We start from the raw sequence: 23,313 nt of genomic DNA, 5'->3' as shown, positions 1-23,313 counted from the left end.
TAAAACCATTAGCAAATAAAGCCAGACAATTGCAATCTCAATCTCCTCTCTCCCTCTTTCTCTCTCTCTCTCTCTCTCTCTCTCTCTCTCTCTCTCTCACACACACACACACACACACACACACACACGCACGCACAGGTCATACTCTTTGTAGAATCAATTTGTTTAAGAAACTAATTTGCCTGATTTCACACTACCAGTTGATCATGTTACCCTAAAATTATCATTTAAAAAGCTGTATTAGAAATTAGATGACTTTTTAATTTAATCTGTTATACACTTTCATTGACAAATTTATCTACACTGATTGGGTGTTAGCAGTAGTACAAATAACCCAAAACAAAGTACTTTTAAAAAAAAAAAAAAATTGTTTGGAGCCAGGTGTGGTGGTGCATGAATATAATCCTAGCAGCTGGGTAGGCTGAGGCAGGAGGACTGCAAGTTCAAAGCCCTAAGCCACTCAGTGAGATCTCATCTCTAAATAAAAAACAAAAAGGGCCAGGGATGTGGCTCAGTGATAAAGTACACCTGGGTTCAATCCCTGGTACCAAAAAAAAAAAAAAAAAAAAAAAAAAAGTATTGTTTGGCTTTTGACATTGTACCAATTCATGGAAATTGCTGTTGGATTTTTTGGTCAAGAAGTTGGAAATAAAAGGAACGAGACTGCTTTCTGAGAGTTAAATTTTAAGATTATATATGATGGGTAAGGATAGAAATAAGCAAAACCATCCTTTAAAACACAAGCTTGTCTGACTTAACTTTAACTTGATTTTTATTGAAAGAACAGTGCTAAGAGGTAGCTATGGAAACAGAGGAAGGAACCTACAGGGGCTCTTCAGGGCTGGCAGCCAGTCAGGTGCTGATGAGGAGGGAAGGAGCCTAAATGAAGAGCACAGCGTGACGTCCCCAGTATATTGGAGATCAATGTAGGAAATTGCAACCACTGGAAATTGAGTACACATTTCTACCTTCAGGACAAAAATCATCCTGCTTTAGAAATAGATGAATCAAAAAATAGATGAATCAAGGAAAGTCTATTCATACGACTGTAGTTGTTCTGAATCTGCGCTCATCAAGCGCCTTCCGATGTTTCATTTCCTGAGCATGTTTGGCTGTACAGAAAATGAACTTTCTTTGCAAGTGTGAGGACTCAGCTATATAAATTATAGCTCTTGGAAATTAAGAAATTAATATTCTGTTTGTATATCTCATTACTTTGGCTAATGTAAGCTCAGTTGATTGTTGGAGGTGTTCTATATTGCTCAAGAAAGACATCTTAACACCAGGATATTCTAGACCATATCTGAGAAGACTGTGGGAAATTCACATATGATGCTTGTGGAAACTGCTGGGGACAGCCAGCAGGCCTTCTCCTGCTGACACCAATCAGCCCAGCTTTTCCATTTCAAATGATCACTAAGGGGGAGGAGGGGGAGGAGTTCAATGCTAACACTTGCTTAACTATTTTCTAGCAAGGCCCTGGGTTTGATCTCCAGCACCAGAAAAAAAAAATCATCAATATCAATTTTTACCTATTATTTTCTTTATTCTAACTATAATTAGATTGCTGTAGTGACAATCCCATGAATGTACAACAGCCATTGGTGTGGAAGGCGGAAGATGGCTCAAAGCAGAACAGGTGACAAGCAGTCCTTGGACTTAAAATATATCAAAGACAGTTCAGTTTACAAATTGGACAATACTACACATCTGCCATATATTCACTACATTTTTTTTTCTTTGAGGTGGGGCCGGGGGTGTTTGCTGAGATTGAACCCAGGGCCTCAAGCATGCCAGGGAAGTGCCCTGCCACTAAACAGGCTGTACATTTTTGAAGGGATGGGAGGTCTGGTGAACTTAAGTGTTACTGTTCCCCCTTCACCATCAGTTACTCTTTTATAATGTACTGAACACAGTAATAAGCCTTTTATATGCATTTTTTACTTCTTAAAAATCACTGAGGGAGGTGCTCTTATCCTCAATTTGCAAGTGAGGAAATGAAATTTGAGGAATTAAAAGGAACTTCACAATTTTTTTTTTGAGAGAGAGAGACATTTTTTAAAATGTTTATTATTTATTTTTCAGTTTTCGGCGGACACAACATCTTTATTTGTATGTGGTGCTGAGGATCCAACCCAGTGCCCTGCGCATGCCAGGCGAGCGCGTCACCACTTGAGCCACATCCCCAGCCCTGAATTTCACAATTTTACGGCCCTGCAAAATTGTACAGTGAAGTAGCTAAATAAGACAGCACTGTTAGCACTGTTAACTGGGCCCCCAACTCCAGATAAGGTAGTGTCATCATTACAGTCACTTCCAGGTACCCTCATCTCCCCACCTTGCACTCGCCTGGCAAACCCAGCACGGTGAGCACTACTGTCCATCTTCTCTGTAGCTCGCTGAACCCAAGAGCTGAACATCGTCAGAGAAATCGTGTAAATAGACCGAAGGGCTTATTTTACGTCCATAGTCACCACGCGCGCCCAGGAGAGAGCTACTTGTCTTCCTCCCACTAAGGTGGCTTTTCCCACTCTCTGAAAACTCCCTGCACACCATGCCCTCTCTGCTTGCTCCCTACCTCACGGGGAACATTCTGCCACAGTGCTGGTTGGACCAATTTACATACCTATCCACAAGATACCACAGAGATCATTTCACTGAGGCATGCCAATTTGTAACTGTGGTCAACTCAAGGTTTCTGGAATCCTCCCAGGTTAGAGATACAGCCTGCAAAGATGACTACACTTGCAGGAACTCCCTCCATCCAGAAGGAGGCACCGTTGCACTCCATCAGCCTCGGGCCGCCACGGAGGCGTCACGTGATCTGCGCCGGAGGGCGGTCTTGCGAGTTGCCTTACGTACGTAGCGTCGTGACGTAGCACGTAGGGGCTGGCTAGCCGCCATCTTGCTCCTTTTTCTCGCTCACTCTCTCCCTCTCGGGAAGGAGCGAAAGTGCTTTGGCGGTTTGTCGATCCGCAGTCTCTGCTTTCGCAGCCCGGCGGCCTTTCCAGCCACCCCCCCCCCAACTCCAAGTCCCCCTCCCCTTCCCTTGATCAGAGCTCGGCGGCCCCTCGAACTGTGCTCACCTGACACTCACCCTGGCGGGTAAGGAAAGCGAGGGCGGCGGGGCCGCGATCAAAGAGGGCCCAGTCGGGAAGGGCCGGCGTGGGGCGGCCTGGGGCGTGGGAGCACATCCAGACCGGGCCGCGGGGGCGGGCGCCCGCTTTCACCTCGGTGGCCATCGCCTCCGCGTCCGGGGAGGTCGGCCTGCTCGCGGAGCGGGAAACCGGAGCCAGACCCGCCCCACGCGGTCCGCTGCGGGAGCGCTGCCGGCCGCGCTTCGCTCCCCTCCCCGGCCCGGGCCCTGCGGGAGTGCGCGCGCCGCGGTGAGCGCAGGGGGTCTGCGGCCCGCCGAGTGGAGGCCGCGTCCCCTCGCGGCGCGAGGGCTGCCCCAGGCCCGCACCGTGCCTTCGTGTGCGCGGACGGTAGGCTTCGCAGAGGGCGGTGGGGAGAGCCCAGGTTCAGGACCGGATTCGGCGAGAGGCTCTTCGGGGACTCGGCTGCAGCCCGACTTCCGCTAGGGACGGGCCGCCCCGCTCCTTGGGAGGGTTCGGGCTGCTCCTGCTCGCGGTAGGCCGCTCCATCCCCCTAATTTGCGAGGTGGATCCCACTCGGCTGCTTCCTGTCTTGAGTTAGCACTGATACTACACTATTGTTGTTAGGGTAAAGGCGCCACTTAGGATCGGAGAAAAGAGCGTGCGGGCTAAGGCGGACTTCTGTGGGTGGGTTTCCTCTGCACAGGAGGAGCCTGTCCAGTTACTTTTAAGGGACGTATATTTATTTTAACTTAAGATCTTTTTGAGCGTCTGAAACGTCTCCTGTTCCCAGGCTTCTGAAGCTACCCGGATTTCCGCATTGGCCGGTCTTCAGCCTGGGTTCTTAGATTCGTACCTCTACTGGGTACTTGGGAATTGTACCGGAGGCTGCTCTGCTGTAGGTTTTTCATTTGGAATGCACCAGAATAATCGGAGGATTCTTGATTAAGTGCTTGATAGCTTGCTCCTGCAAATAAAAAGGATAAGGTAATATTAAGCGCCTACCAAATCTCAAATCCAACATTTTTTTAAAAAGTAGATTTAACCTCCTATGTTGGTAATTAAGATGCTGCTGTGAGTGGAGCCATTTTTAGGTGTGTGTCATAGATGCACTGCAGCATCTTTTCTGGCTCGCCCCAAATGCACTGATACCCTAAGAAATCAGGAGTAGGTTGAATTTGAGTTGTATTTTTTAAATGTGGTAAAATAGTAACTCCTTTTTTTATAACGGAATTTTCGGAGTACAGGCTTTATGTTTTTGAGGGGATGGGAGGTCTGATGAACTTAAGTGTTACTGTTCCCCCTTCACCATCAGTTGCCCTTTTACAATGTACTGAACAGGGTAATAAGCCTTTTATGTGTATTTTTTAATTCTTAAAAATCATTGAGGGAGGTGCTTTTATCCTCAATTTGCAGGTGATGAAATGAAAGGAATTTCACAAAGGTCATTCAGCAGTAACTGGTGGTACTGTGTATAATCTCAAGCCCATACTGTAAACCCAAAGGGGATGCTGTAGGCACCAAATGCCTCCTTGTTCCTTGTAAAATTGTAATCTGAAATAGCTAAATAAGACAGCATTGTTAGCTGGTAGTTTTTCTTTAGCTCGACTTCAGTATATGAACATTGTTGCATGTGAAGGTTACTGTCTTGTGTTAAAAATGGGTTATATCTACTTTGTGGGTGGTAGAAGCCAACTTTTAGGTGTTCTTTACTTTTTTAAAGGCCTGTCCAGTGTGTAGGGATAATTTTTGCTCTATGTTATCACATATAATTTTATGTGATATTTTTTGGTAGAAAATACCCTCATCAATAAAATGGGAATGATGATAATAGTACTGCTCAAAGACTTTGAATTTTTTTAAAACATTTGTTTTAGTTGTTGATGGACCTTTATTTTATTCATTTATTTATATGTGGTGCTAAGAATTGAATCCAGTGCCTCACACATATGAGGCAAGTGCTCTACCAGTGAGCCACAACCCCAGCCCTTTCTGTTGAGTAAAGAGATTTATTACTATACTTAGTAATACTGGAGGGAGAAGAGTAGAATATTGGTAAAATATTCTCTTCCAAGCAGAATGGCATGTATCTTTCTTTGGGTACGCAAATGTTTTTTTCTTTCTTCTCTCCTTTTCTTCACATTTACATACTGAATTTTATTTCTTCATGCTCTACAGTAAATATCCTTAGGGTACTGGGTATCTTGCTCAAAATGAAATTTTGTGAAATTTTTTTGCCTCATTCCAGTCCCCTATCTCTTACCCACCACCTTACTGGTAAAATGCCTTTGAAGATTTTATAATATCCCTGAGTGCCTCCCCCAAGCGCAGTTTCAGCTTGTAAGCCAGCTAACTTGTGTTTTTATCCCATTTAAGTCATACTGTGATAAACAAGGATTGGTGATTGATAAAATTGGTGAATTAATTATATAAATTTGTACACAACTTGTGTTCTTAAAGGAGATCCAAAAGTTTTGTTGATTATGACTAACAAACTTTCATTTCTGTAATACAAGGCTTGTCATCTTATGAATAGGGTAAGACAATGAAAATTTATCTCAGTCTTAATTGTTACTTAGAAGTCTGAGTTAATGTTAGTTTTCTGAGTCAAGCATTTAAAAATTCTCAGTAATACCAGTCAGAACATCTTTGTGGATCAAAGTTTCTATAGAAAATAAATTTTTCTATTGTTTTCTCCCTAGAACAGTTAAATATAAACCTCTTTTTGCCAGTTATAGTTCTAATCCTTATTTTGCTACAAATTAAAGTAATGCCAGTTGTGTTTTGGGGCCACTGTCTCCTTTTAAAGGAGGATGAGATATAACATTTGTGGAGCAAGTCTAGTACAAAAAAAAAAAAAAACTGCTGGATATTATGTAGCATGCTACTAGTAATTTTTCTGTTTACCCTCTGTGTTCCCATATTAGTCTGTTTTCCTTTAGTGAATTATTTCCATGTCCTCATCACCTTGTGTGATGATTGGTGACTATAGAGCTTGGTATACATTATTGAGTGATTGAGGGTTGGAAACACCAAAGAATAGATCCATAACTAAGGTTAACTGATGAATGTCTTGCTACAGCAAAGGAAATATTGTATCAATTTTCCCCTCTTTATCCATTGGAAGAATAATGTCACATATCCTTCAAGGAGTTTGTTTTTATAATAAGCTTTGCAAGATTCATTTGCAGCAGATTTCCTTAATTTTTAGTTTTGTTCAGCAAAATTAAGGATCCTTTTAGTTTTGTAAGGCCCAGTGAATCAGAGGAAGGACTTTTGTTTCCCACTGCCTAGGTGTCCACAAACTTAAGGAGTAATATGAAAAGATGTCTTGGGGTTAGGGATATAAGTCAGGGGTAGAGTGCTTATCTAGCCTGTGTGAGGGCTTATATTCAATCCTCAGTACTGCAAAAAAAGAAAAGTTGTAATCTTGAGTTAATACCAAAATATGAAAACAAGGGTGAATCCAGAGATAAAGAAAAGTTGGTGCAGAAACTTCATATACAGAAAGCTATCTATAGTAAGGATCAAGTACCTAGTTGATTACAAGTGAAGGCATGATGACTAAGAAGAGCAAGAATAATTGTAATTTTTAATATTTGTTGAGCACTTAACTGTACCAAGCACTGAGCTAAGACTACTTTAGGGGAGTATTTTTTCTAATCCATAGGAGGTAGGTCATTTTATCTCTGGTGTACTGCTAGAAAACTGAGATTTAAAGGGGTTTAAGTAATTTTGATTGTTCATGGTTACTTTGCTAGTAAATGGTAAAAGTGGGATTTTGAATCAGTTACCCAGAGCTTAGCTACATGAATTTTGCCAGGTGTGTTGGCGCAAATCCTGTAATCACAGCAACTTGGAAGGCTGAGGAAGGAGGATCACAAGTTCAAGGTGGACCTCAGCAATTTAGCAAGGCCCTAAGCAACTTAGAGATCCTGTCTCTAAAATAAAAAATAAAAAGGGATAGAGATGTAGCTCAGTGGTAAAGTGCCCCTGGGTTCAATCCCCAATACCAATAAAATAAACTATTTGTGTTTCCCAGTGGCCACTATTTTTCAAAATTAAGTTATTCACATTTTTTTACGTTCTCTTCAAATCATCTGTTACTTAATATTTTTAATTGTTTTCTATCTTTTAATTAAGTGAATTTAAAACAAAACTTACATAATTGTTTGGTGTTACTTTTTTTCTAATCCTCTAACGTGTTTTAAAATAAATGTATAATCTTAAATACTTCAATTGGACCACATAAGATAACCTACTATACCACCAGTCTTTTGCATTGTCCTCTTTGGGACATGACTGCTGTAAGAAATTTTGAATACTGTGAAGGATCAGGCAATAGTTTGAGTTAATAAAGGTTAGAAGTGATGAAAGTCTGGAATGGGATGGATTCATCAAACAGAAAATGGTAGCATTTACAGAAATAGGATATAAATTCAAGTCTTAACTACATACTTGGAATGACCATTTTTATGATTAACTGCAAAGGAGTAGGTTTCTTTAGGTAAAGAAATGTAATAGGATGTCTAGGATAATCTATGACAAGAGAAGAACAAAAATTAATATGTGAAGAAGGAAGTCACTATAGAAATTGATTGTGAAGAGAATTCGTGAAATTAGAATCTTTGAAACCAAATGTAGCAGAGTTCAGGAAAATATGTAAGAAGTGGCCTTTGGATTTTGTTGAGATTCTTGATAACCCTAAAAGAATTTTAGGTCAGGTAACGAGGATGAAAGGTTAAGGCGCAGGGCAGAGGTTAAGTCAGGAGGCTTGATCTTGTCTTGAATACTCAAAATTAACTCTGGACCAGAAGTTTTAAAACTTAGGTTTAGTCCTTTTTGTCAGTTTGTAACAGCTGTTGACTTTGGGACAAGTTTCTTGGTGTCTGAGTTTTAGATATGTTCATCTGTGGAATAAGGGTAATACCCATTTGGCCTATCTCAGGAGCACTGAACCACATTAAATATATTTCTCTATATCTTTTAGATTTAATCTTGTTTGCTATCATGTGATATCAAGATAGTAAGTAGTCTTAACTATATTTAAAGAAAAAAAGAGAACTATGACAAAAGGGGAAAATTGAAGTTGGAAGGTCCCTCCAAACCTTGAGTCTACATGAAGGAGGTGAATGCCTGTGTGATTGAAGTGTGGTTATCTATAGAAGTTAATAATTGATCTTCTTTACTGTGTCTTACCAGTTGAGGATCTGAAAGTACAGCCTGCCCTATACGGTTGTATAGTTTGTGTACTATACAAAGGTACAGGATGAAGGAGGCAACAAGAACTGAAAACTCAGCACATGTTCCGCTTGAAAAGGCCTGTGCTCTGACTTAGACTTTCCTCTCCTCCAAGATACCAGCTCTTTACCAAAAAGAATAATCATATTTTCCCAAAAGAATATATTTTTCTATTTTCACAGAGGTTCTTTGGAAGCAAGTGGATGCCCTGAAAGGATCGTTAGGGAAACAAATTAAGGACATATTTAGAATAGCATCAGAAACAATTGGAAGATATCTTCCAAATATAGATAAGAATCTTCTGGCAATTTAGAGGCAGGGAAAGCGGTTTTGTGTTGAGGAACTATGGAACATAGATGGAAGAAGCCAGCAATTCCTTGCATGTGCTGATTGGGTTTCTGACCAAAAAGAAAAAAAATGTATGTTTTGGGTGTAGTTATATTTATGAGAAACTTGATCATGAAAATGAAAGTTGAAAGTGACAGAAAGAAGATAGGTTTCTAATAATAAAACCAACATTTCATTGATAGAAGAATAGTCAGAGACTTGGGGAAAAGGATTCTAAAATTAAACTTAAAATTCTAGCCCTTAAAGGTAATTCTTTAGTTACGTGAAAGATTTAGAATAATTCATAATTCTTGATGAATACTTATTGTTCCATCATAACATCCAATTTATGCCTTGGTTTTTATTTGTAACATAGTAGCTTTGAAAATATTAATTACCATTTAATAAGTTATTATTATGTGATGTACACTATCCTAAGAGCTTTATTACACATGCCTTGTTAATTAAATCTTAAAATTATATTAGAGTGGGAATTATAGCCTGCAGGTGAGGAAATACAAATTTGTTGAGATTAAGTAATTTGCCTGTGGTAACCTAGCTACTTAATGTCAGAGCTGGGTTTAAACACAGTTCTACAAAAAGTAGTTGTATAGTATGAACAATTAAAAATATTTTAGGTTGTCAACAAGGGTGCCCCGGCAGTCACCTCAAGTAAATGGTAGGCATAACAGCTTTACTTTTCTATAACAGTAATTTTTCCATACAGAAGATTGGTAGCAGCATTACTTTTTACCCCCACTCTCTAGCACTGAGAACTCAGGGCTTCATTCATGCTAGGCAGGCACTTGATCACTGAGCTACATCTCCAGCTCAGCCTTCTACCATTCTGATTAGAATGCTAACAGATTTATTTATATTATGCTCAGTTTTTTAAGAAATGACTTTTTTTATGTTTTGTTGTAATGCTGTTTGTAGTAGAGGCATTCGACATATGGTGGTATTCTTAGCTTCACTATTATAGCGACAAATGTAATCTTAAAACCATTTGATGTTTCCAATGCAAAAAATGGTAAATGTTTGAGATGACAGATATGCCAATAACTCTGGTCTGATTGTTAACACATTGTATATATTAATTGAAATATTATACCGTACTTCATAAATATATGCAGTTATTATGTGTTAATTAAAAATAAAATGTTTCTTAAAATCCTTTTGATGTCACTACGTACTTTAGAATTTGTAATTGTTATAACAGATGAAAGTGGCCTTAGAAGTTGGCCAATTCAGCTTCTTAAGAATTAGGAGAGAAGCTGGGCACGGTGGCACATGCCTATAATCCCAGTGGCTCTGGAGGCTGAGAAAGGAGGATTGTGAAATCAAAGCCAGCCTCAGCAACAGTGAGGCACTAAACAACTCAGACCCTGTCTCTAAATAAAATACAAAATAGGGAAGGGGATGTGGCTCAGTGGTTTAAGTGCCCCTGACTGTTGGGTACTTCCCCTGTAAACCTCTCCCCCACCCCCAGTTATTTCAAGAGAGAGAAACAAGCAAATAAACTGAAGGTTGAGGCCAGTGCTCAGCCACCAAGATAACATCCCCAGCCTGAGTTATCTTTCTGACAGGGGCTACCTTGCTTTTGTTTGGATGCAACTCATGGTCAGGAAGTCAGTATAGTCAGTCCTTATCACAAAGCATATATGTTCTAAAGCCTTCTAAATTTGTGAATTCATAAATAGTAGCATCCACACTTCTTCATTTTCTCTTATTTTTCATCATTTCTTTTCAGAGCCCACCCCAGTACTGGGGGGTGCTCTACCACTAAGCTACATTTCCAGCCCTTTTGATTTTTCTTGTTTTCAAACAGGGTCTGAGTTGCCAGACTGGCCTCAAATTTATAGTCCTGCTTAACCTCCCAAGTGGCTGGGATTATAGGCATGTGCCACCCTGCCTGGCTTCTCTCCTAATTCTTAAGAAGCTGAGTTTTTTTGTTTTGTTTTGTTTTAAACAAAGAAACTTCTGTAGTTCTTCATATCTCTTCACAGTATTTATTGTGTCCCCAAATGAGAAAAAAAAAAAACAACTCTAGGGCAAAGGGGCCTGGCAATACAAGTAGGGAGAAATATCTGTTTCCTAGAAGAACCCTTCTAGAAGCATACCACATGGCATTGGATGCAAATTTTGTTCTTCAGCAAAATTACAGGGTTGCCTGGCAAATTGTAAAAGTGGAGAACACTATGAGTTTTCTGTTAAGATGATTTGTTTTCATTTATGGGTAACTGAACAGTTAATAAAGTTTTTTCTTTATATTCAGCCTTACTTTGATGATGCTTATCTTAATGAAGCCTGGAACAGAGTGTGGTACTCTAAAACATAATGTGATAAATACAAAATGCAGAGAAACTGTCCTAATTCTAGATCCGTGGTTTCCATTTCTATGAAAGTGGCAGTTTTTATAAAGTAATGCTGTTATACTACTAACTGTAACAGCTAGAACCTTTTCATGTGAACAGGCTGAGTCTGTATTCTGTATTTATGAAATTCGTTTTTTGATCTTTCTATTTTGTGTTGAATTGGTTTGGAGACAGTCTCTTGCTGTGGTGTCAGCTGGTCTTGAACTCCTAAGCTCAAGCAGTCCTCCCATAGCAGCCACCACCTCAATAGCAGGGACTGCAGGCACCATCCACCACAAGCTTTAAATTCAGTCCAGTGGCTTTTGTGCTGCCCACCACGCTCCTCTCCTAGGATGTGCTGCTGCTGACCATTGGTCAGATTCTTGATGGTTACAGTCTTGGGAATATTGTATATCCCTGCTTCTACCAGACTTTCAGTGCGCCTTGTTTTCCTAGTTGGCTGTCTTTCCCATTCTCCCAACCTCATTTTTCTAATCTGTATCTCTGCTCAGTGGATGAGGACAACACATCTCTCATTAATCTTTTCCTAGCAGGGCCTGGAATATGGTAGGCCCCACATAAATATTTTGAATGAGTGAATGGGGGAATAAACATTTTGAGTTTGAAATTCTGTCGAGAAAGATAAGTGATGTTCAATAATCACGTGTTCTTAGGTTACAGGGCATATAACAATTTTAAAAGGACATTTACCCATCACCTGCTTTTTTCACGTTCTTGTGTAGTCTTTATTAACATTCTTGTATATCTTAGATATTTTTGAAATGCCATTGAGAATAGATTTGAATTTTCCTCGTTTTTTTTTTTTTAAATTCATTCCCTTTTTTATTTGGTTTTGAAACTAGCCTTTTCATTTCAAGTCATTGCTTCCTGAAAATACCTGTTATTTTTCCTTGCTTTCCTTTAACCGAAGCAGTGTCTGCTTGCTGAGATGTAGCTCAACAGTAGAGCAATCTGTCTAACACCCATGAGAGCCCTAGGTCAATCCCCAGCACACACCGCCCCCCCCTTTCCCAACAAAGAAAGCAAAGTGTGCCTTTTGTTTAGTTTTAGATATCTCAAAGTCACAGTCCTTTCTGATCAGCAGTATCTACTACCAATGATTTGTGATATGTTCTAGATCTTTTCATACTTGGCATGTTTTTTTTTGTTTTCCTACTTAACATACATGTTGTTTTAAAAATCGTATTGTACTATCCTTTTTTATCTTTCTGTACAAATCTCCTGTTGTCTTTGTATCTATCTCAGATTAAACATGGCCAAAATGACCCTTGGCCTCCTACAGTCCATTCTTCACATTGTTGCCAGAGTGATTTCTTTTTAAATAAAAAACAAGCCTCTCTCTAGAATTCAGTTGTTTCACATTGCTTCAAAGATAAAATTCATAATTCTTTGGTATTGCCTTCTTTGAACTTTTTCTTACTAACTTCTTCATTAGCTTTTTTTTGTTTTGAGCATGCCTAACCAATCCAGGCGTTCAGCACCCGCCCCCCACCCTTATTTTTGGATACTCAGGGAACTGGGCTCCATCCCCAGCCCTATTTTGCATTTCATTTAGAGTTAAGATCTCACTGAGATGCTTGGTGCCTTGCTTTTGCTGACGTGAATTTACAGTCCTCGTGCCTCAGCCTCCCAAACTGCTAGGATTACAGACTTGTGCCTCTGCACCTGGTGGGGGCCTTTATAAATTTACTTTTTCTTCATCTTTTTTTTTTTAAGGAGAGAGAGAGAGAATTTTTAATATTTATTTTTTAGTTCTCGGCGACACAACATCTTTGTTTGTATGTGGTGCTGAGGATCGAACCCGGGCCGCACGCATGCCAGGCGAGCGCGCTACCGCCTGAGCCACATCCCCAGCCCCTTTTTCTTCATCTTTAAAGCTGTCTTCTTCCCTCTTTGAATCCAAATCAGAAACCTTTAGTGATCAACTAATGTAAATCAGTTCTGTCATACTTTCTCGCATCTAAAAGAAAAAAAAAAATCTTAGTTAAAGTCACCATGTTAGAAGTTAATCAAGGCACATTCTTGTATTTCCAGTTCATAAAAGTATACATAAGAGTAGGTCCCCTCTTATCCACTGGGATTCATTCCTAAGACCCCAACCGACACAGGAAATCTTGGATAGTACCAAACCTGTAATTTTAATAATGGTTTTTCTGTTTTATGCACTGTGGCTATAATTTGCAGTTCAGGGTACCATAGCAAAATTAGCACGAGTTTCCTTATTCTTTATAATTTCATGGTTCTTAAGAAGAGTAGTTTTGAATATAGAACTTTACGTATCTCCCCATGTGTTTTTGTTTTCCCATTTAAAAAGCTACTAAGTGACTAATGGATCCGTGTGACATTGTGGATCTACTGGACAAAGGATGATTTTTTAGAAGTCCTGGGCAATACAGAGCAAGATGGCTTGATTTCATCACACTATTCAGAATGGCACACAGTTGAATACTTATAAATTGCTTATTTCTATACTTTACCATTTAATATTTAAGAACACAGATGACTACAGGTAACAAACCACACAAAGTGAAACCACAGATGGTTTGGGGGCTCATAGTGAGTGTTCAGTAAACATATTTCAAATGTGAATCATTTAATGGCTGGCTTATGTTATAAATTTTTATCACATACCATATTGCAAAGATTGCACACATCCCAGTTCTGTGTATTTCGCACACATATGCTGGTATTTCTTTAAGATAAATTCTTAAGACTTTTTTCTTTTCAATTATATCATTGGATTCTCTTTCCTATGTTTGGGAGATTTTTGCATTAGTAGAAATTGGTTTCTGTATTTTGTGTGCATGTGTATGTCTGTTGTTTCTGTGTCCATATTAGACTGGCCTGAATTGATGTCAGTTTCCTTTGGTCCAGGTCTTGCAAATTTTTTTCTGCAAAGAATGAGATAGTAGTCTGTTTAAGCTTTCCACATACAGTCTCTGTCATAATTCTTATTAAAAGCAATTTTTTAAAAATATAAAAACTATTCTTAGTTCATAGATCATACAAATCAGACCACGGGTCAGATTTGGCCATAGGCTTTAGTTTGTTACGCTCAGATTATTAGTTCATTGTGAGAAGCATGGGAATTGTCTGTTAATGATATTGGAATTCCTATTAAACAGCTTGGGCCAAACATTTTTTGTAGGTAGGCATCTTTTTTAACAGCTTTTATTTTCTTCCATTGTTTTTACCTGTTTATTTTGAGCCAAATTTGATTTTTTATTTATATATATATATATATTTTTTTTTTTTTTTTTTTTTTTTGGCTTGTTTGTGTGTGCTGGGGATTGAACCCAGGGCCTTGTGCATGTGAGGCAAGCACTCTACCAACTAAGCTATATCCCCAGCCCTATATTTTAGAAAACTTTATTTCTCAAGCCTTTTCTTAACATTGTCTGTTCTATAATCTGTTTAGTTCTTAGTTTTAATTTTTAAAAATAGAGCCTTTTGGCTAGTGTGTGTGCTCGTTTTTTTAATCCTCCCTCCCATGATTTTTTTATTGGTGCATTATAGTTGAACATAATAGTGGGATTTATACATATCTATACTCTTTATTTTCTTTCATGCTGGGAACTGACTGAACCCAGGGCCATGTGGTTGGTAAAGCACATGCTGGTAAACCACTGATTTATATGCCCAGCTAGTTTATTTCCTACCCCAAACACACTAAAGAACTAGCTCTTGAGTTTATCAGTTTTGTTGCTTTGTTGTATAATTTATTAATTTTTTCATATAGGTTTTGTTTGTTGGGTTTTATTTGGTACCAGGGATTGAACCCAAGGGTGCTTAACTGCTGAGCTACATCTCCAACCCTTTTTTTATATATTACTTTGAGACAGTTTCTCACTAAGTTGATTAGAGCCTCACTAAGTTATTGCTAAGGCTGGATTTGAACTCGCAACCCTCCTGCTTCAGTCTCCTGAGCTGCTGGGATTATCGGTGTGTACCACCACGCCAGGCTGATTTATTAATTTCTGACTTTTCCTTCCTGCTTTTGTTGGACAATTTTTTGACTTGTTAAGTTATGGTAATGCAAAGCTTTAAGCAGTATTTTCCTTTGAAGAATATGATTCTATACTTTCTAATATAGAAAATGAAGCATTTTCTATATTAGATGGTCTTGCAGTTTTGGTTTTGAATTCATCTTTTATTAAAAGGATTTAATTTTAAATGGATTTATCTTCTACATTTATGGTTTTGTATAGTGATTGACTTCATAACCACAAGAATTTTTTTTCTTATTATCAATTCATAAAACAAAACATTTATCTTACTTACTGTGTTCTGTATTTTTTTTCCCCCTTTCTCAATCTTGACTCTATTGTTGTGTTGTTTTTCGTTATTCCTTGTCAAGGGGCTGCTGGTTTCTCTCTTTTCATGTCTTGCTAGCCTTTCCCTTCCTGCCATTACCCAGCTTCCCTTGCAATCTCCTGTCCACTTATACTAAATTTGTGTTTCTCTAATACGCTGTTTTTAACCTAAATTTTTAGTCCCCTGATCATCTTTTTTTCTGCCTCAGTTTTTTTCTAACAGATTTGAATAGTGAGGCTTTGTTAGCAAAGAATATAGGAATTCTTGATCTTTTTTTTTTAATGGCCACAATATCTTTATCTATTTTATTTATTTTTCTGTGGTGCTGAGGATCGAACCCAGTGCCTCACATGCATGAGGTAAGCACTCTACCTCTGAGCTATAACCCCAGCCCCTCTGTATCTGTTTTTTAACAAACAATTTTTGTTGAGATATACTTGCACCACAGTACAGTATATATAGGAGAGGGTGTCCGAGCTTCTTTCATGCAGCATAATCATTTTGAGATTTACACATATTGTTATGCTGTATCAGTACTGCATTTTTTTTTTTTTTTTTGTTTATGGTCTGCCATAATTTGGTTGTCCAGTCTTTTGAAACTGCCAAAATTGTTTTGCAGAGTGATTGTGCAGTGCCATTATTCATTCCTGTCAGAATGTGTGAGAGTTCCAGTTCTTCTACATCTTCAGCAGTACCTGGTAGAATTATTCTGTAATTTTAACCATTCTGTTGGATGTGTAGAAGTATTATATCTTGGTTTCAGTTGAAAGTCATCATCTGCTTATTTGCCATTTATGTGTTTCTGGTGAAGTATCTGTTCAAATCATGACCATTTTTTAAAATTGGTTTTTGTCCCTCTCTCCCACCCCTCTGAATTCTGACAATTTTGAATATATTCTGAATAAAAGTTCTGGGGATTAGCTCAGCAGTAGAGTTCTTGAATAGGTAGCATGCACAAGGTCCTGGTCTGGATCCCCAGCACCACCCAAAAAAAAGTCCTTTATCAGAAGTATATTTGAAGTTTTTGTTCCCAAATGTAGCTTGTCCATTTGTTCTCAGTAGCGTCTTTAAAAAAAAAAAAAAAAAAAAGTCTCAGGCTGGCCTAGCATGCATGGGGTAGACATTGTATTTATAGACATTATTCTGTTCCATTTTGAGTGCTCGCCTAGCATGCATGGGGCACTGGGTTCGATCCTCAGCACCACATAAAAATGAAATAAAGATATTGTGTGTCCACCTACAACTAAAAAATAAATATTTTTAAAAAACAGTCCTTTTTGTAAGCTTTTATGGATTGTTTTGAAGCTGTATCTTGGAAGCCCGTATACAACCCAGGGCCACAAAATTTTCCTCTTATGTTTTCTCTGTGAGTTTTACAGTTTTAGGTTTTACTTTTTTTTTTTTTTTTTTTTTTTTGTACTAGGGATTGAACCCAGGGTGCTTAGCCACTGAGCCACATCCCCAGAAGTAGGGTCTCACTGAGTTGCTTAGGGCCTTGCCAAGGTGCTAGGCTGGCTTTGAACTTGGGATTCTCCTGCCTCGGCCTCCCTAACTGCTGGGCATGCACCACAGGGCCCAGCTAGGTTTTACATTTTGTCTAGGGTACATTGAGTTTTGTATAGTGTTAGGTATTCACAGTTAGTTTTTTATATTATATATGCTGAGTTTCTCTGTTAATGTTTGTTGTGAATATCCACTAAATTTTATTTGTCAAAAATCAAGTATTTGTATTTATAGACATTATTCTGTTCCATTGATCTATTTGTCTTATTTTTACACTAGTGCCACTGTCTTTCCTGCTTTTGAGTCTTGGAATCTGGAGTCTTCAATTTTTATTCTTCTTTTCATTTGGTTAGTCTAGGTTTTATCTGTTTCTTCATGGCTTTTATAATCAGTTTGACAAACTCTGCCTTCCTAAAAAAAGTTACTTTGATGTTGGGGATTACTTTGAGTCTTATAGATCTATTTGATAAGAATTAACAGCTTAATTTCATGTCCTGTGACTTATGAACAAAGTGGTATGCATCTGTTTATCTAGGCTTTCTTAAATGTTTTGTGGTTTTAATAGCTAGGGTTTTTACCCTTTCTTTGGATAAACCTCTAACTATTTTTATTTCCCTTAAAAATGGTACTTGGGGCTAGGGTTATGGCTCAGCTGTAGAGCGCTCGCCTTGCACGTGCAAGGTCCTGGGTTCGATCCTCAGCGTCACATAAAAATAAATATTGTGTTCAACTACAACTACAAAAAAAATATTTATTTTATTTTCTTTTTTTTTTTAAAGAGAGAGTGAGAGAGGAGAGAGAGAGAGAATTTTTAATATTTATTTTTTAGTTCTCGGCGGACACAACATCTTTGTTGGTATGTGGTGCTGAGGATCGAACCCGGGCCGCGCGCATGCCAGGCGAGCGCGCTACCGCTTGAGCCACATCCCCAGCCCCCAAAAAAATATTTAAAAAAAAATGGTACTGTAGGTTCAATATGATTGTTCGTTGCTCCTATGTACAAATAACGGTGATTTTTTTTTTTTAATTCATGTTGTGTGCAGTTTTGCTAAACTTCCTCCAGTACCTTTTTTCTGGATTTTATTATATTTTTTGCATACATGATTGTATTATCAAAAAATTCACTTTTACTTCATCCTTTCCAATCTGGATTCTTTTTCTAGACTTATTCTACCAGGTAGAAGTTTTTTAAGTACTGAACAGAAGTGATGAGAGTAGATATCTTTCCCTTATCCCTAATCTTTGAGAGGACATAGCAGTTAAGTACTCAGTCCTTAAATGAATGAGTTCCCCTCTATTTCCACTTTACTAAGAGGAATGTCAGGAATGGGCATTGGCTTTTGTCAGATGCTTTTTATGCATTTGTTGAGATAATATGGTATTTCTATTTTAGTTTACTATACCGATTTTACTAATTGGTTTTTGAATGTTGAACCAACTTTGCATTTCTTTCTTTTTTTTTTTTTTTAAAGAGAGAGGAGAGAGAGAGAGGGAGAATTTTTAATATTTTTATTTTTTAGTTCTCGGCGGGCACAACATCTTTGTTGGTATGTGGTGCTGAGGATGGAACCCGGGACACACGCATGCCAGGCGAGCACGCTACCGCTTGAGCCACATCCCCAGCCCCCCAACTTTGCATTTCTGAGATAGAGATGTAAAAAAAATTTTTTTAGATCTTATATGTTACCTGTTTCGTTCCATTTCTGGTACTAACACCATTCCAGTGCTGTCAATTCTTTTGTAGACCCAAATTTTAACCCAGTGTTGTTTTTGTTTCTGTATGAGTGACTTCTTCTAACATTTCTGTAGTACAGACCTGCTAGTTACATCTAACAAAGTGTTTTGTCTTCATTTTTAAATGACATTTTTGCTACATAGAGGATCCTAGGGGTTTTTGTTTTTGTTTTTCAGTACTTGAAGCATATCGCTCTCTTCTTCCTGTTTATGTCATTTCTACCCTGGCTTCTGCTGTTATTATGTGTTTTTCTATGCATAAAGTACCTTTTTCTTTTGTTGGCTTTTTATCATTTATTTTAAATGTTGTGGCTTTTTAATTTGATTTTTATGCTTGGGTTTTGTTGAATCTTTGGAATCTGGGTTTATAGTTTTCATCCAATTTGTAATATTTCTGGCTATTTTTTTCAGTCTGAGCCCAGTATTAATTACACATGCATTAGGCTGGATGGATTGCTGAGGCTCATGCATACTGTTTTTTTTTTTTTATTTGCTGGTTGGGTTTTTTGTTTGTTTTTTAAGGTTCTTCTGTCTTTTATTTTGAATAGTTTTATGATAGCTTTAACTTCAGGTTTTCCTTCCATAGTATCTAAAATGCTGCTAAACCTATCTAGTGTATCTTTCATTTCTAAAAGTTTTGGTGTTTTGTATCTTTCATGTCTCTGTATTCCATCTTTACTGTAGTTTTTGGCCATTAGATGCAATTATAAAATAATTAACCTTGTTCACTAATTCTAACATCTATAATAATACTGTTTTAATTTCAGTTGATTGATTTTTCTCTTTACTGTGTTATTTCAGTTTGTTCTCAGACTCACCTGAGTTATTAGGAAAAAATTTGGTCTTTTTAAGTGTTGCTTTAAGATTGTTAGATAAGATCACAGCACTTTTTTACCTTAGGGTGGTTTTTAGCCACTATTGAAGCACTGAGTATTCTGTATAATGCCTAATGAATCATTTGTCTCACCCCCCCCACAACCCTTTTAATTAATTAATTTCTTTATTTTACTTATTTATTTTTTGAGGCAGTCTTGCAAAATTGCCTAGGCTAGCCAAAAACTTGCTCTTCAAGTTTTTGGGATTGTAAATGTGTGCCACTGTGCTCAGCTTCAAAATGTGTTTTCAGTCTCACTTGTGAGAATAGGCAGTATTTCCGGCCCTTTTTGAGCTTCAGGCACTGTTCTCTGGTCTTACCCTGTGGTTCATTCCTGGCTTTAGGGTAGTTTTCTCACATGCACAGGTGATCTGTGCATGCACAGATCTGCAGATCTGTAGCATTTTCCCTTTGTGTAGTTCTCTTCTTTCCTGTAGTATCTCCTAGCTACTTGGTCTCCTGAATGCTAAGCTCTGTGCTAGGGTATGGGAATTCTTCATGCATAAGTTCAGACAGCTCAGTTCCCAAATATCTGGAATCCCTGTCCTCTTTGCCTAATATAATCTATTGTTATATGCATATACATTAACTCATTCGTTCCACGAGTCCAATTTTTTAGTTGTTTCAGAAAAGAAGGTAAATCTAGTTCCCATTGCTTATCTTGGTTTTGAGATAAGACTTCACCAAGTTGCTGAAGCTGGCCTTGAACTCAAGATTCTCCTGCCTCAGTCTCCCGAGCTACTGGGATTACAGGCATTCACTGCTGTGCCCAGTGCCTATTTTTCTTGATCATTGCTTCTTAGGAAAGTCTTAGGCAGCCATGTTTCTTTGATTTATTTTGGGTCTCCAAACAAATTAAACTTTTAAAGATTTTAATTTTAAAGATTTTAAATTATACAAAATGAAGCTGTCTTGATGAAGGTGCCTTTTCTGAATTAGTTGAATTCTTTGATTTTTGGCTTTTATAAGCAGTCTGCATTTTTAACATGTCACTGGCATTTATTTCTCTGACATATATGTTGCTTGAAGTTTCAGGGTATCTGCCTGACTTTTCAGAAGCAAGACAACAGAAAGCACGTGGGCTAATAAGTTAAACGCTGGGTTTTAAATGAAGGCCCCATGATTAACGGGCAAGCCATTTGAGTGCAGTTGCCCTTTCTTACTCATCCAGTCCTATTCTTTTTGGCTACAGATTTTCTGCTGTTAGGAATGTATATTCTTTTAGCAGTAGATGCTGTACATCATAGTTTCTCTTGGATTGAACTATCTTGATTGCATTTACATTGCAGTCATGTACATATTTGTGATTTACCTAGAGACAGTTTATTCACAGTAGAAGGAAGACTTCTTTTAGAATGTTGACCTGTAAAGAGCTATTCATAATCTTATATGAATCTTAGAATGTATTTGTAGGAGCTTTTACTTTGGCTATATGTACCTCTTCACTTTCAGGAACAATTGTGTGCTGGGGTTTCATATTTGGAAATTACTTATAATTTATAGAGAAGTTTCTTGTTTTGTTTTTTAAGTTGTTTTTACCCTATTATATTTAAGATACACAACATGCTGCCTTGATAAACATAATGAAATGACTATTAAAACTAAATAAATTAACCTGCTCAGCACCTCCATAGTTATCTTTATTTGTGTTAGGAATACCTAAAAGCTACTCTCTTAGCAAATTTTCATATATAATACTCTGCTATTAACTGAAATCCTCAGGTTGTTCACTGGATCTTTAGACCTGTTCGTCCTACATAACTGCAAGGCAATACCTTTTGACCTACTTCTTATTTCCTCTTCCTCACCCCTTGCAATCACCATTCTTCTGTTTCCTTGTATTTGAGCTCTCCCCAAACCCCCAAGTTTCCACACACACACCAGAACACTGGGTTGTGTTTGTAGTATTCACCTGTGTCTGGCTTATTTCATTTAGCATGTCTTTCAGATTCATCCATGTTGTTACAAATGGCAATGTCTCCTTTATCACCTTTTCTTTTTCTTTCTTTCTTTCTTTTTTTTTTTTTTGGTCTGGGGATAGAACCTAGTGCCTTGTGCATGCTAGGAAATCACTCTGCCACTGAGCTACAGTCCCAGCCCAGTGTCTGCTTTCTTAAGGCTGAAAAATATTCTCTGTGTATGTGTTTGTACCTGTCCATATATATCTCATTTCTTTATGCATCATCTGTTGATAAACACTTTAGCATTTGGTTGTTTCCCCACTTAGCTATTGCAAATATGCTACAGCGAATATGGGAACATTATTTTTACGAGGTGATAATTCATTTTCTTTAGGTGTATATACCCACAAGAGGGATTACAAGGTCATGTGGTAGTGTTTATTGTTTATTTTTTGAGGACTCTCATACTGTTATTCATAGTAGCCCTACTGATTTACATTTCCACCAACAGTGGACAATGGTTGCCTTTTCTTCACATCCTTAAAAATGACCTTGCCATCCTGACATGTGTGGTTTTGATTTGTTTTCTCTGGTGATTTGTAAAGTTGAATACCTCTTCATCTACCTGTTGGCACTATTCTGTGTTCTTCAGAAAAATGTTTATTCAGGTTCTTTGACTGTTTTTAAAACTGGTAGTGTGGGATTCCCCATTGTTTTGTTGTGTTCTGTGAGTTCTGTATATTTTGATTATTAACTCCTTAATATTTTCTCCCAAGCTGTGCCAAAAGAATTTTAGTTTGATTCAGTCCCCTTTATTTTTACTTTTGTTGTCTAAGTCTTTGATGTGATATCCAAAACCAGTCTCTATCAAGGAGCACTTCCTATGTTTTCTTCTAAAAGTATGGTTTCACATTGCATTTAGCTCTTAAATCCATTTTGAGTTGGGTTTTGTGTATTGTGTTATTAGAGTCCATTTTCATCCTTTTCTAGCACCATTTATAGACTGTCTTTCCCCAGGGTTTCTTGGCCCTGTCAAATTAGTTGGACATATGTATTTGGATTTATTTGGGGGCCATTTTGGTTTATGGTTTCATTGTGTATCTGTGCCAGAACCATAGTGTTGGATTACCACAGCTTTGTAACGTAATTTGAAATCAAGAGTATGAAGTCTTAATCTTTTTCTTTTATTTCTCAAGATGGCTTTGAGCCAGATGTGTATACACACACACACACACAAACTTGTAGTCCCAGCTACTTGGGAGCTTGAGGCAGCCCAACAACTGGGCAACATTGTGAGACCCAGTCTTTGAAAAGAGAGAGATTTTGTCTATTTAGCATCTTCTGTGGCTCTGTGCTTATTTTAGATTTTTTTTCTATTTCTGATAAAAATGCCACTAGAATTTTAATAGGAATTACATTCAATCAATAAATCACTTTGGCTATTATGGACATTTTAACAGTATTCTTCCAGTCTGTGAGCCTGGAGTATCTCTATTTTTGTCTTTGATTTCTTTGACCAGTGTTTCACAATTTTCAGTATATAGATCTTTTGTGTCCTTGGTTAAATTTATTCCCAAGTATTTTATTCTTTTTGATGCTATGGTTACTATATTGTCTAGTTGGTTTCTTTTCATAGATCATTTTTGGTATACAGAAATGCACCTGATTTTGTGTCCTGCTCCTCACCAAATTCATTTATTCATTTTTTGTGAAGTCTTTAGGATTTTCTACATATAGGATTATGTCATTTGCAAATGGATAATTTTACTTCTTCCTTTCTGATTTGAATGGCTTATTTCTTTTTCTTTCCTTACTTATATAGCTAGTACTTCAATACTCTCTCAAATAGAAGTGGGGAGAATGGGCATTTCTGTTCTTGCACCCAATCTTAAAAAGAAAGTATTTTTCATTGATTTTGATGTTAGCTCTAGAATTTATATAGATGACCT

The 23,313-nt window shown here is 37.8% G+C and overlaps 1 protein-coding gene across 10 annotated transcripts in view; it reads left to right on the top strand.

The window, feature by feature from the left end:
* Positions 1–2,884: 2,884 nt before the first annotated feature.
* Positions 2,885–23,313, top strand: part of PRRC2C (proline rich coiled-coil 2C) — a 78,715-nt gene continuing 58,286 nt past the window's right edge. For 5 of the 10 annotated variants that reach the window (XM_081299390.1, XM_081299387.1, XM_081299389.1 and 2 more), the window contains exon 1: positions 2,885–3,105. The gene's annotated coding sequence lies outside the window, so the exon portion shown is untranslated. The remainder of the gene's footprint in view (positions 3,106–23,313) is intronic. The other 5 variants (XM_081299394.1, XM_081299391.1, XM_081299388.1 and 2 more) reach the window with 1 other exon arrangement.

The sequence above is a fragment of the Spermophilus citellus genome (genome assembly GCF_964194105.1).
Source record: "Spermophilus citellus genome assembly, chromosome: 6".
In the NCBI taxonomy this organism is placed as follows: Eukaryota; Metazoa; Chordata; class Mammalia; order Rodentia; family Sciuridae; genus Spermophilus; species Spermophilus citellus.
Note: the sequence above shows the minus strand (reverse complement) of the source record. Positions and strands in the feature narration are given on the sequence as shown.